Source organism: Danio aesculapii, chromosome 14 (genome assembly GCF_903798145.1).
Source record: "Danio aesculapii chromosome 14, fDanAes4.1, whole genome shotgun sequence".
NCBI lineage: Eukaryota > Metazoa > Chordata > Actinopteri > Cypriniformes > Danionidae > Danio > Danio aesculapii.
In genome coordinates this window covers 45,293,175-45,303,842 of record NC_079448.1, presented here as the reverse complement: position 1 = coordinate 45,303,842, position 10,668 = coordinate 45,293,175, and positions in this window count along the sequence as shown.

Here is a 10,668-nt window from a genome sequence, read left to right as displayed (position 1 = left end):
AGTTTATACAGCAGTGACACATGTAACAAAATATATTCACTCTAAAATTTTATTTATTTTTGAAGAATACATTTATCATTGAGATTAATTTACTTAATTTAAATTAACTTCAAGCGTTGCATGATAAAAAATGTAATCTTAATACAAAAATAGGCAGCATAAAAAATGTAATATCCAGTACCCAGTATGACGTGTCATTATTGTGCCACATTTAACAGCACATAATGCAAAAACCACAACAATAACAGCCTAATGGCATATTAGTCAGAAAGAAAAAGATGTAAGTTGTGGAAGATATATTTAGAAAGACATAATGAATAAAATATAATCGTTAAAATGCTTCCTTCTTTCAGACAAAGCAGCAAAAATCTCTCTTTGCTTTGTAAGTTGTGCATTTCAAAAAATGTCAAGCGCACATATTACCATAGGAATGTGTTTCCGCCACAACTACATGTAAATATGTTCGGGTTTGGAATCTGCGAGAGTGATTTTACCAGCTGGATGTCTCTTTTACATGTAGTTTTACCCAAAGTGTGATGTAAAAAAGCTTCAGCATATTGATTGGTCAGCAGACTTTGAGAGGTGACAGCATATACTGTTTATCATCTGGCCTTGATTGCTCAACCAGATGGCTTTAGTGACGTGCCGAACACACATCACGCAGAAGCTCATCACCAGCTCTCTCTTTTTCACACACACTTTCTCTTTCTCACACACACACCCACGCACAACTCCTTGTACACTTTATGCAGACTCTGATGCACTTTCTCAATATGCCAGTTGTCACTGCAAGTTACCGTGGCAGCATTTTGCCAGCTGCTTACCCATCCGTTGTAGCTTTTTTCTCTGCTCAGATCTCGGTCAGAGGTCACATGTGTCAGACTCTTCGCCATTAATCTTAATTCTGTCAGGTGTAATGCACTATAATATCTCTCTTCCATCTACAGTTTTCTTCCTTGTATGGTCGTAATGGTTGCTTATGGCTGCAGACCCTTTAAAGGCATAGTTTACTCAATTAAAAATTAAATATCTGCCATTATTTACTCACTTGTTCAAAACCTATTTAAGTTTCTTTCTTCTGTTGAACCCAAAATAATATATTTTGAAGAATGCTGCATTGACTTCCATAGTATTTTTTCCTACTATACACTACCTGACAAAAGTCTTGCCATCAATCCCAGTTGTAAGGGCAACAAATAATTACTTAATTACTAGTTGATCGTTTGGAAAAGAGTCAGAAGGTAGATTTTTCAGATGAATCATCTGTTGAACTGCATCTCAATCATCATAAAGACCTATTGGAACCCACATGAACCCAAGATTCTCTAAAATCAGTCAAGTTTGGTGAAGGAAAAAACATGGTTTGGAATTACATTTCAGTATGGGGACATGTGAGACATCTGCAGAGTGGATGGCAACATCAACAGCTTGAGGTATCAAGACAAGCAGGATAGTGCTGCTTCTCATACTTCAGCCTCCACATCAAAGTTCCTGAAAGCAAAGAAGGTGCTCCAGGATTGGCCAGCCCGGTCACCAGACATAAATATTATTGAGCATGTCTGGGGTAAGATGGAGGCATTGAAGGTGAAACCAAAGAATCTTGATGGACTCTGGGTGTCCTGCAAGAATGCTTTCGTTGCCATTCCAGATGACTTTATTAATCAGTTATTTGAGTCATTGCAGTGATGTATGGATTCAGTCCTCCAAGCTCATGGGAGTCATACACAGTAGTAATTCTTTTCCCACTGCACCATGACTTTATATTCTATACTGTACATTATTTCTGTCAAATAACAAGGCTTTTGTCTAATCAAAGTCAGACCTTACTGTCCTAATTAAATAATAAAAAATCAAGGCATGATCATATTTCATTTTGGTAAAATCAGCGTAATCTAGAGGCCTTTGCCTTTCATATAAGCCACTTCTGATACCAAATGATCAACTAGAAGAAGTTATCATTAGTTGTTCCTAAAACTTGGATAGGCAAGACTTTTGTCAGGTAGTGTAGAAGTCAGTGTGTCCCAGCAACAAGCACACTTAAATGTATCTTTTGTGTTCAACTCTTGAAGATTTAAAAACCAAGTGAGGGAGGGTAAATAATGAGCTAAATTTCTTTTTTGAGTAAACTATCCCTTTAGCATTCATCTTATAATGAAATGCAGATTTCTACATCACACTGTGTATCTATGAAAGCTAGTAATATTGATTCCAGGTTGTGCAAAATTCTAAATTTAGTCTTGATTCATGAGTTGGAATTTGAGCTTTAGATCTATGTAAATACAGAGAATTTTGAAGTGGTTTATTAAATAATTAATTAATTTTATTTGTTTAATTGTTTGTTTTATTTGTTTATTTATTTATTTTTATTTAAATTTGTTTTGTTTTATTTTTGTTTTGTATTGTTTTGCTTTGCCTTCCGCAGTGCACACTCTGGGTACACCAGTGTTAAAAAATGCTTTGTAAATACGTACAGATTAAGTTTTTCAGTTACATTAAATTATAGTTTTTTAACCAAACTGTTTGGTTTATCTATGTGTATTTATGTAGCTAATGTCCAGTTACAACAATTCGGAATTTAGTTTCTTGAGTATATTGTTTGTGTGTTGTGACGTGAATAATTCTTAATAATTCTTCGTGAAATTATTGCATTTAAATATTGTTTATTGACTTTAAAATGTTTAGTTTTTTTTTTTGTTGTTAAATTCTGCATTCTTTTTTCTGACTCAATATTGTCGATAATATCTCATAAAGTGAACTGAACTGTAATGACAGGAATTACAACTCAAACAGATTATACACGGTCACACAATCAACACTGAGTGCGCATCTCACAAGTGTCAGTCTTGCTCGCTCTTTGTCTAATAATGAAATATATGTAGTCTTATCAGATGTTGTGTTTTAATCTTCACGCAGAGATACATAAACAAATAAAATTAAACAAAATATTTCAAACATCATGGATGCGGGAAAGAAAACTGTGACTAAAGAACGCACTGCCGTCAGACTTAACAGATGCAATTCTTAAAGAGCCAGCACACAATTTTTAACATGTTACATATTTTCAATGCAAATTGTACAGAATATTAATCTGAACAACACAAATGAACAATGCAAGTTCACAAATGCAAACTATTCAAAACAAAAATATTCAAAACTGAAATGCATCATATAATATAACGTTGGTTATTGAATCCGAACAAATAGGCTCCTACAAACACATAATCCGATCTTTAAAGGTGGGCTCTGCACTTTTTCTATGTTACACTGATATGGTGATGGACTCAAACCCAGTAGCTATGATGAATTTATTTCATTATTTAAAGTGTTTGATAATAGAGGCTGCTCAGATGAAACGCATTGTCTCAGTTGGTCATGTGAATTCAACAATGTGTCCGCTTTGAGGCATCCTTTGCATGTAAATCACGTCTCTTGAGTGTTTTAACAATTATAGACGGATATCACAAAAGTACAATTCATGTTTTTTTTCCTTTGTGATACTTTTTAATGAGGACAAAAAGTACTCAGTGCCCCTTTAATTCTGACTAATTATTCCTGTTTGTTCTCTGATATTCAGACTATTTTTTTGCAACTCAATGACATAATAAAAGTACTAATTAATAAACGGATGCTTAATTAATGCCTAATTATTTTTGGTTTCATTCTGTGTACTGCTGATGACATTTCTTCCGAAATTAAAATTAAAATGCTGTCATTTAGAGCTTTTCTAATAACAGAAAAAGGTGTCATAATATCATGTTTTAATCATAACCAATCAACATATTTTATTCTAAACAAATTGTAATTTAAAAAAATTCTTCTGGCTTCTTTTTTTTTTTATATACTGTTTATATACACTTACCAGCCACTTTATTAGGTAAACCTTACTAGTACCAGGTTGGACCCCCTTTTGCTTTCAGAACTGCCTTAATTCTTTGCGGCATAGATTCAACAAGGTACTAGAAAATTCCTTAGATTTTGGTCCATATTGACATGATAGCATCACTCAGTTACTGCAGATTTGTCGGCTGTATAACCATGATGCCAATCTCCTGTTCCACCACATCTCAAAGGTGCTCTATTGGATTGAGATCTGGTGACTGTGGAGGCCATTTGAGTACAACGAACTCATTGCCATGTTCAAGAAACCAGTCTGAGATGATTTGAGCTTAATGACATGACGATGCTCAATTGGTACTAATGGGCTCAAAGTGTGCCATTAAAATATCGCCCACACCATTATACCACCACCACCACCAGCCTGAACCATTGATATAAGGCATGATGGATCCATGCTTTCATGTTGTTGACACGTTCACGTTCAAAGTCCTTCAAATCACCTTTCTTTCTGATTATGATGCTTCGTTTGAACTGCAGAAGATCATCTTGACCATGTATGCATGCCTAAATTGCATTGTGTTGCTGCCATGTGATTGGCTGATTATTAGTTTGCGTTAACGAGCAGTTGGACAGGTGTACCTAATAAAGTGGCCGGTGAGTGTATTTTACTTTTTATGAACATCTTTATTTACGTTTATGGTTTTCTGCCTCAGCAGAGTGCAACACTTGGGTTCCGTAATCTTTGGGTTGGGTAACACTGTAGTCTTTATTGTATAAGTAATTAAATAGAATTAGTCTTTGTTAAAGTGAAAATGCGCGGTCACAGGCTTTAAAAATACATGCAAATGATAAGCTATTATGGTTGAACTTGCCACAATGTTATGAACTATACTCTCTGGTGAACTAAAATCAAGACTCGACATTGCAATCCTGTGATGATTAGTGGATACACGCATTACTATAGTGATGCTGCAACATGATATTGTGCAGCCATAGTTTATATGCATAGAAAGCATGTTTAAAGGTGTAGTTTGTATGACTGACACCCAGTGGTTGAAGTAGGTATTGCAGTTCAAAATCAAAACACTTTTTCACCCGGCCCTTCCTCTGATGACTGAATGCAAATGCAGGTTGCCAGATTGATGACACCAACACGAGCAAGCATGCCTGACTATCGAGCCCATCAAGTTTTTGTCCAAAACCTCACCTGAAATTCCTGTATTTCTGTACAATTTTATATAAGTAACGGTTTCTATTTTTCGTGGCTGAACAACTGCATAAACTACTATGACAATTATCACTTCAGGTACTGATTATGTGCTTTTTTCAATGTTAAATGCTACCAATGTGTGTTTGAATGGCATTTACATGACATTTGTTGCCACATTAAGAGCAGTAGCAGATAGTTTACCTCAGATAAACATAACATAAAATAAACATATTTGAAAATGATCGTTAGAACTGTGAAAGTGCAAACCAACAAATAGCAGCGACTCAGCATATATACTTTTAATAATGATAAAAAGGTTTAACATCTATTAATTAGATTGTACCATTTCGTTGGACTGCAGTGCACTATTCTCTGAATGGCTGTATTTAAATGTTTCTGTTGTGCTGCGTCTGATGCAGGCAGTCAAATTGCATGTCGCTGGAATCTTCAAGAGTTCACACTTAGATATTGTTTGACAACTGTTAGCAGGTTTGGCATGCTGTCCCGGGAGAGAACCCTGAGCTCGGAGATAGGTGAGCCCAGGGCTCCCGCCTGGTCCATAGAGCATATGCGGGGAGTACGAGATCAGGTGGTTCTCGAGAGCTCCCCGTGGTAAGAGGAAGAAAAGGAGGAGAAGGGGTGGATGGGGGGTTTCTTCGGAAAACGAAGATAAGAGAGTAGTTCTAGCTAGGCTACTTATAGTGAGTTGGGGTTAATCTGATTGGCTAACTAGTGAATGTAAATGAGTGGCCAGCTGCGGTCAATCATATCACGTGCTCCTCTCGAAATTAGTTTGAAAACTTCACTTCAAGAGTTCACACTTAGATATTGTTTGACAACTGTTAGCAGGTTTGGCATGCTGTCCCGGGAGAGAACCCTGAGCTCGGAGATAGGTGAGCCCAGGGCTCCCGCCTGGTCCATAGAGCATATGCGGGGAGTACGAGATCAGGTGGTTCTCGAGAGCTCCCCAAAATGCAGGAGACTCGGGACAGCAGCCGTGTATTCGAAGAAACTCCCCAAAAGGCTTGGATGGCTATATCCGGCTGCTGGATATAGTGGTTTTTCAGAAGGAAAGGTAAAGGGGGCTCCTGTGGGAGCAAAGGGTGATACAGACTCCTGCGGGAGCCCGAGCAGGGTTGGCGTGGGCTATGAATACTCCTGCGGGAGTATAGACTCTGGGAGACCCCTGCTGGGGTTAGAGCCATGGGGTGGACAGGAATCCTGCTGGGGTAGTAAAAATGGGGAAGGGCAAGTGAGGACTCCAGCTGGATAGTGGGGGTGAAGGGGGCTGGGGTGGGGCATGGACTCCAAAGGAGTGAATTGCTCAAGGAACACTCCTTGCGGAGATAGAGCTGGGAGGTGGCAGCGCTATATATAAATATATATGTATATATGAAAATATATAGATATATAAATATATAATGGGGTAATCTAGTGCCTTGGGGGGGGCGATTTTTTGGACTCCTGCGGGAGTCGAAGCTCCTGGACACTCCTGCAGGAGATAGAGCTGTATTTGCCATCTCCAGCTGGAGTCGGGAAGAGGAAGGGCAGGTGAATGCCCCAGCTGAAGGGTGAATGGCAGTTGGGCGATGACCCCTGCGGGGGTCGATGCTCGGGACCACTCCTGCGGGAGTTAGAGCTTGAGGGTGACGGCACTATATATAAATGTATATTTATATGCGAGGGTGCATATATATATACATATATATAAATTAAATAAAATAAATGAAAGGTAAATGTGTAAAATAAATGTAGAAGAAAATAAAATAAGCTAGGGCCGGGGAAGGTCGGTGACGTGACTCGTGCTCGTGTCACAGCTCGGGGTTGGTTGAGCTATTTTGGCCAGCTCCAGTAGGAGTCGGGAGAGATGAGGGGGAGGTGAAGACTCCTGCTGGAGGGTGACGGGCAGAATTGGTGCTCTGGGGGTGTTCCTGCGGGAACAGAGCGTGATGGTGGCAGCGCTATATATAAATTAATATTTATATGCGTGGGTGCATATAGATATGAATTTATATAAATAAAATCAAACAGAGAGAAAAATAAAAGGCAATATTATATGTCATTGTTAAAATGACTTATAATATGTAAAAGCTAGGGTTGGGGGAGGGGCTGTGAGATGATTCCTGCGGGAACCGAAGCTCGGGGTAACACTCCTGCGGGAGTCAGAGCCATGTGGGGGGCAGGGTCCTACAGAAGTCAGGGAAAGGTGGAGGGGTGGTGAAGACTTCTGTGGCAGCGGCCAGGGGGGGGGGGCGGAGTGACAGGGGGTGCCTGGGCGGGAAAAAAAACTCCTGCTGGAGTTAGGTGGGTGAATAGGGAGAGAAAGCTGAGTGCGACTCAGAGCCAGAAGGAAGAAAGGAGGGTTAGGTGGCTGGGTCGTGCCCGCGCCCTTGGGTGGCTGAGGAGCTCCTCAGCCCTCTGGGAGCTGGGATGGCTGTGTCTAGGCTTATCCCTGGATTGGGCTCGTGCCCTTGGCCGCTGGGTTTAGGGTGTCTGCTGGTGAGGGTCCTTTGGGCTTCCTTTAGATGGCTGTGGCTGAGTCGAATGTAGGATTTGAAGGCATCGGAAGACCACCTTCCTAGTGTTTATTTGTGTTGTTGAGATAGCCCTTTGTGTGCAGCTGTGGTGGCGGCTCCTATTCTGAATGAGTGACTGGAGTATGATCCTGGTGGGAAGCCTGAATGGTGGAGGACTGCTTTGATGTGTTTTTGGAACCAAAAGCGTGTCACTGGGTGGTGTGAGTCATCTGTGAAAAAAGGGGGGGCAGGGGGACTTAAGCTTAGCATTTCTTATAGTGTATGTATGCTAGGAGTATTTGGAATGGCTTGTGGGGGAGGGAATATTGAATATGTAGATGCATTATCCTTTCTGGATTGATCTGTTTATCTTGATTGATAGTTTCCTCATCAATCAAAGTTAGATCTGTGATGGTGGGGTGGATGTTGGGATCAAATTAGATGTTACTGTAATTTCACAACATCTGAGAAACTCAAAAACAATTAACATTGCATCTAGAGTGTGGTCTGTATGCAAGGATAGGTATCCTTTCTGGGGTTACTTCCTAAAATGTATTTATGGGTGTTGATGCAAATCATGTAAGTGGGAATGTCATCTTCAAAGGAGGGATGAGGTCAGGTGCGGCTCTGCTTCTGGTACCAGTTTCTAGAAACAAAAGCAAGAAATGGAATCAGCAATTTCCTTATATAATTAGGAACATGTACAACAGTTGTGATAATGATAATAATAACGCCTTTATTAGTGCAGTGGACAGCGGCTTCATTGTAACAGTAATTGAGAATTTTGGAGGCGGACTTAATTTCTCCGCGATATGGTCCGTTGGTAGCGCGTCGGCAGTCCTGATAACATCCCTCTAAGCCTACGGCGGGGGCGGCGTCTGTGTATTAAAGATATGAACTGAGTATGAAATTGGATCGTTTATGAATGAGTGGGCAGCAATTCCAGCGCTTAGGAAGGAAAGCATAAGCCGGTCGCACGCCTAAGCGCTGTTCGGTGACGTGCTGCGTTGCGCCGTGCATTTAGGATTCTGAACATATGTTCTATCAGGGTGCGCGTCGGGGGCTGTCCGCAGTGCCTAGTCACAATTCAGGACTCTTTTCCCTTGTCATGTGCGCACCACGTCGCCGCTCTGAGCGGTGCCTCCGGTGCGCGACGAGTGTTATGGCCGAGATCGGATAGAGATATATTCTCATCTAATCCGGGGACTGATGCTGCGAGTTGAAGGAGGTGAGTGACGAAAAGGCGTCCCTGCAGGATAATGCGCGTGTGAGTTTTGATGTCCTAAATTGGACAGTTTGTGCTTAGCGCAATCTTTTCTCTTCAAGAATATACAAGGGAACTAAATTTCAATATATATATTTAGGTATGCATGCATGTATGCAATTCTGCGAATCCAAATTGATGCTTAGGAATTTTATAGAAGTGCTTGAGCCGGAGGTTCTTCCATGATGGAAATGCCAATATTAGAAAGACTTGTCACTAAATTTTCTTATATCTTCAGATATATTATATCTTCAGAACTTATGTCTCTGTCACTAAGAGATACGTGTAAACATCTAATAGATGAACTACGTGCGAACGCCGTAGTTATTGGCGAGAATCCCGCAAATATTTTCTGAAGTATAAATGTGGTTACTTCTGCGTCCGAATGTTAGACAGACTGCGAAGTAGAATTGTATTGTCTGATTAATGCCAGAAATCAGAGATACCAGATATCAGGAATGACTTAAAAGGCGGGGGTGATGTCGACTGCGAGCCAAGCTTGCAGCAGATTAGATTAATTAAAGAGATTTCTTGGTTTATGGCGTGGTAATTAAGGCATCTTCGTTCGGCGTGGTGAATAGTGCTGAAAAAGGCGGAATTATGGGAAGATGAAAGATCCGTTATTAGACGTTTTTAGAAACGTTCTAATGCCCATTTCAGTAGGGCTAATGTGAATGTGCTTGAAGCAGCAAGAATGAGGGGATCGAACATGAATTTTATTGTCGATCTCTTTCTCTATAATAGCTCTGTGATTTCTGGTTCAGCGTTGGTGAAGGGCTGGGAAGGGAGCGCCGAGATACCGGGCTTGGATCCATTATACAGACCTGGAATGAGAAATTCAGAAAAATTAGGTCAGGGTGCAAACGTAAATCAGTATAAAGATTTAAATGTTGACAAGTAATTTGTTTCTTTAGACTTGGCTGACGGCGTGCGTGTCGCCGCAGTAGTAGCAAGTGTGTAGAAGTGAGAGGAGGGAGAGCTGTGATATTGTCTTTAGCAGGGAAGATGGGCGGGTACGTAGCCGGTGGATCTTAGGGTGGAAAATTCTTATGAGCTGGTTAATGTATGAGATTTGGCGAGGGTTCTCCTTGAAGAGGGTTTTGAGTGGTAAGGATTGCTGGAAGAGGAGGGCTGGAGTTTGCACTGGATTGGGGAGCTGCAGGCTAGAAGAGTTGCGTTATTGTCCGGGAGATTCCGAGATTGCTTTAGGGCTTTCTTTGGTGGCCTGGGGTGGCGCAGTGTTGTAGGCTGTAGTACGTAGTGTTTAGGGGGCGTGCAGGAGCGTGTGGTTGTAATGTCCTAGGGGGGCGGAGTCAGTGAAGACGTGGATTCGTAAGGTCTTTCCGGGTTTATTGCAGCAGTATGGAATTTGTGGTTCCGGCGTCTAGGAGTTTGGAGGAGTTCTGTGACTGTCGTTTGTTGGATACGAGAGACGTAGGATGACGCTGGAGAAGGTACGTGGCGGTTTGAAGTAGCGGGAGATGAGGATTGTATAAAACATTGTGCTCCGGCTGGAGTAGTTAGGCCTTTGGCCTCTTACTGGAGCCTCAGTCTCGGGCAGGCTTCCAGGCTGAGCTGGGTGTTGTTGAGATGGGGCTGATGTTTCGGGGAGCGCGGAGCTTTTTTTCTTGCCCGTTGCTACGCTGTTGTGATCTCCGTCGCCTCCGTTGTTGTTGTTGTTGTTTTCGTTGTAGTTGACGACGATATGATGATGATGATGATGATGATGATGATGATGATAATGATGATGATGATGATGATGATTAAAAATAGTAGGAGGTTGGTTTGTCCGTGAGTAGCTTTCGGAAGAGCTGGAGCGGACTTGTCGTTAGTTTCTTCGG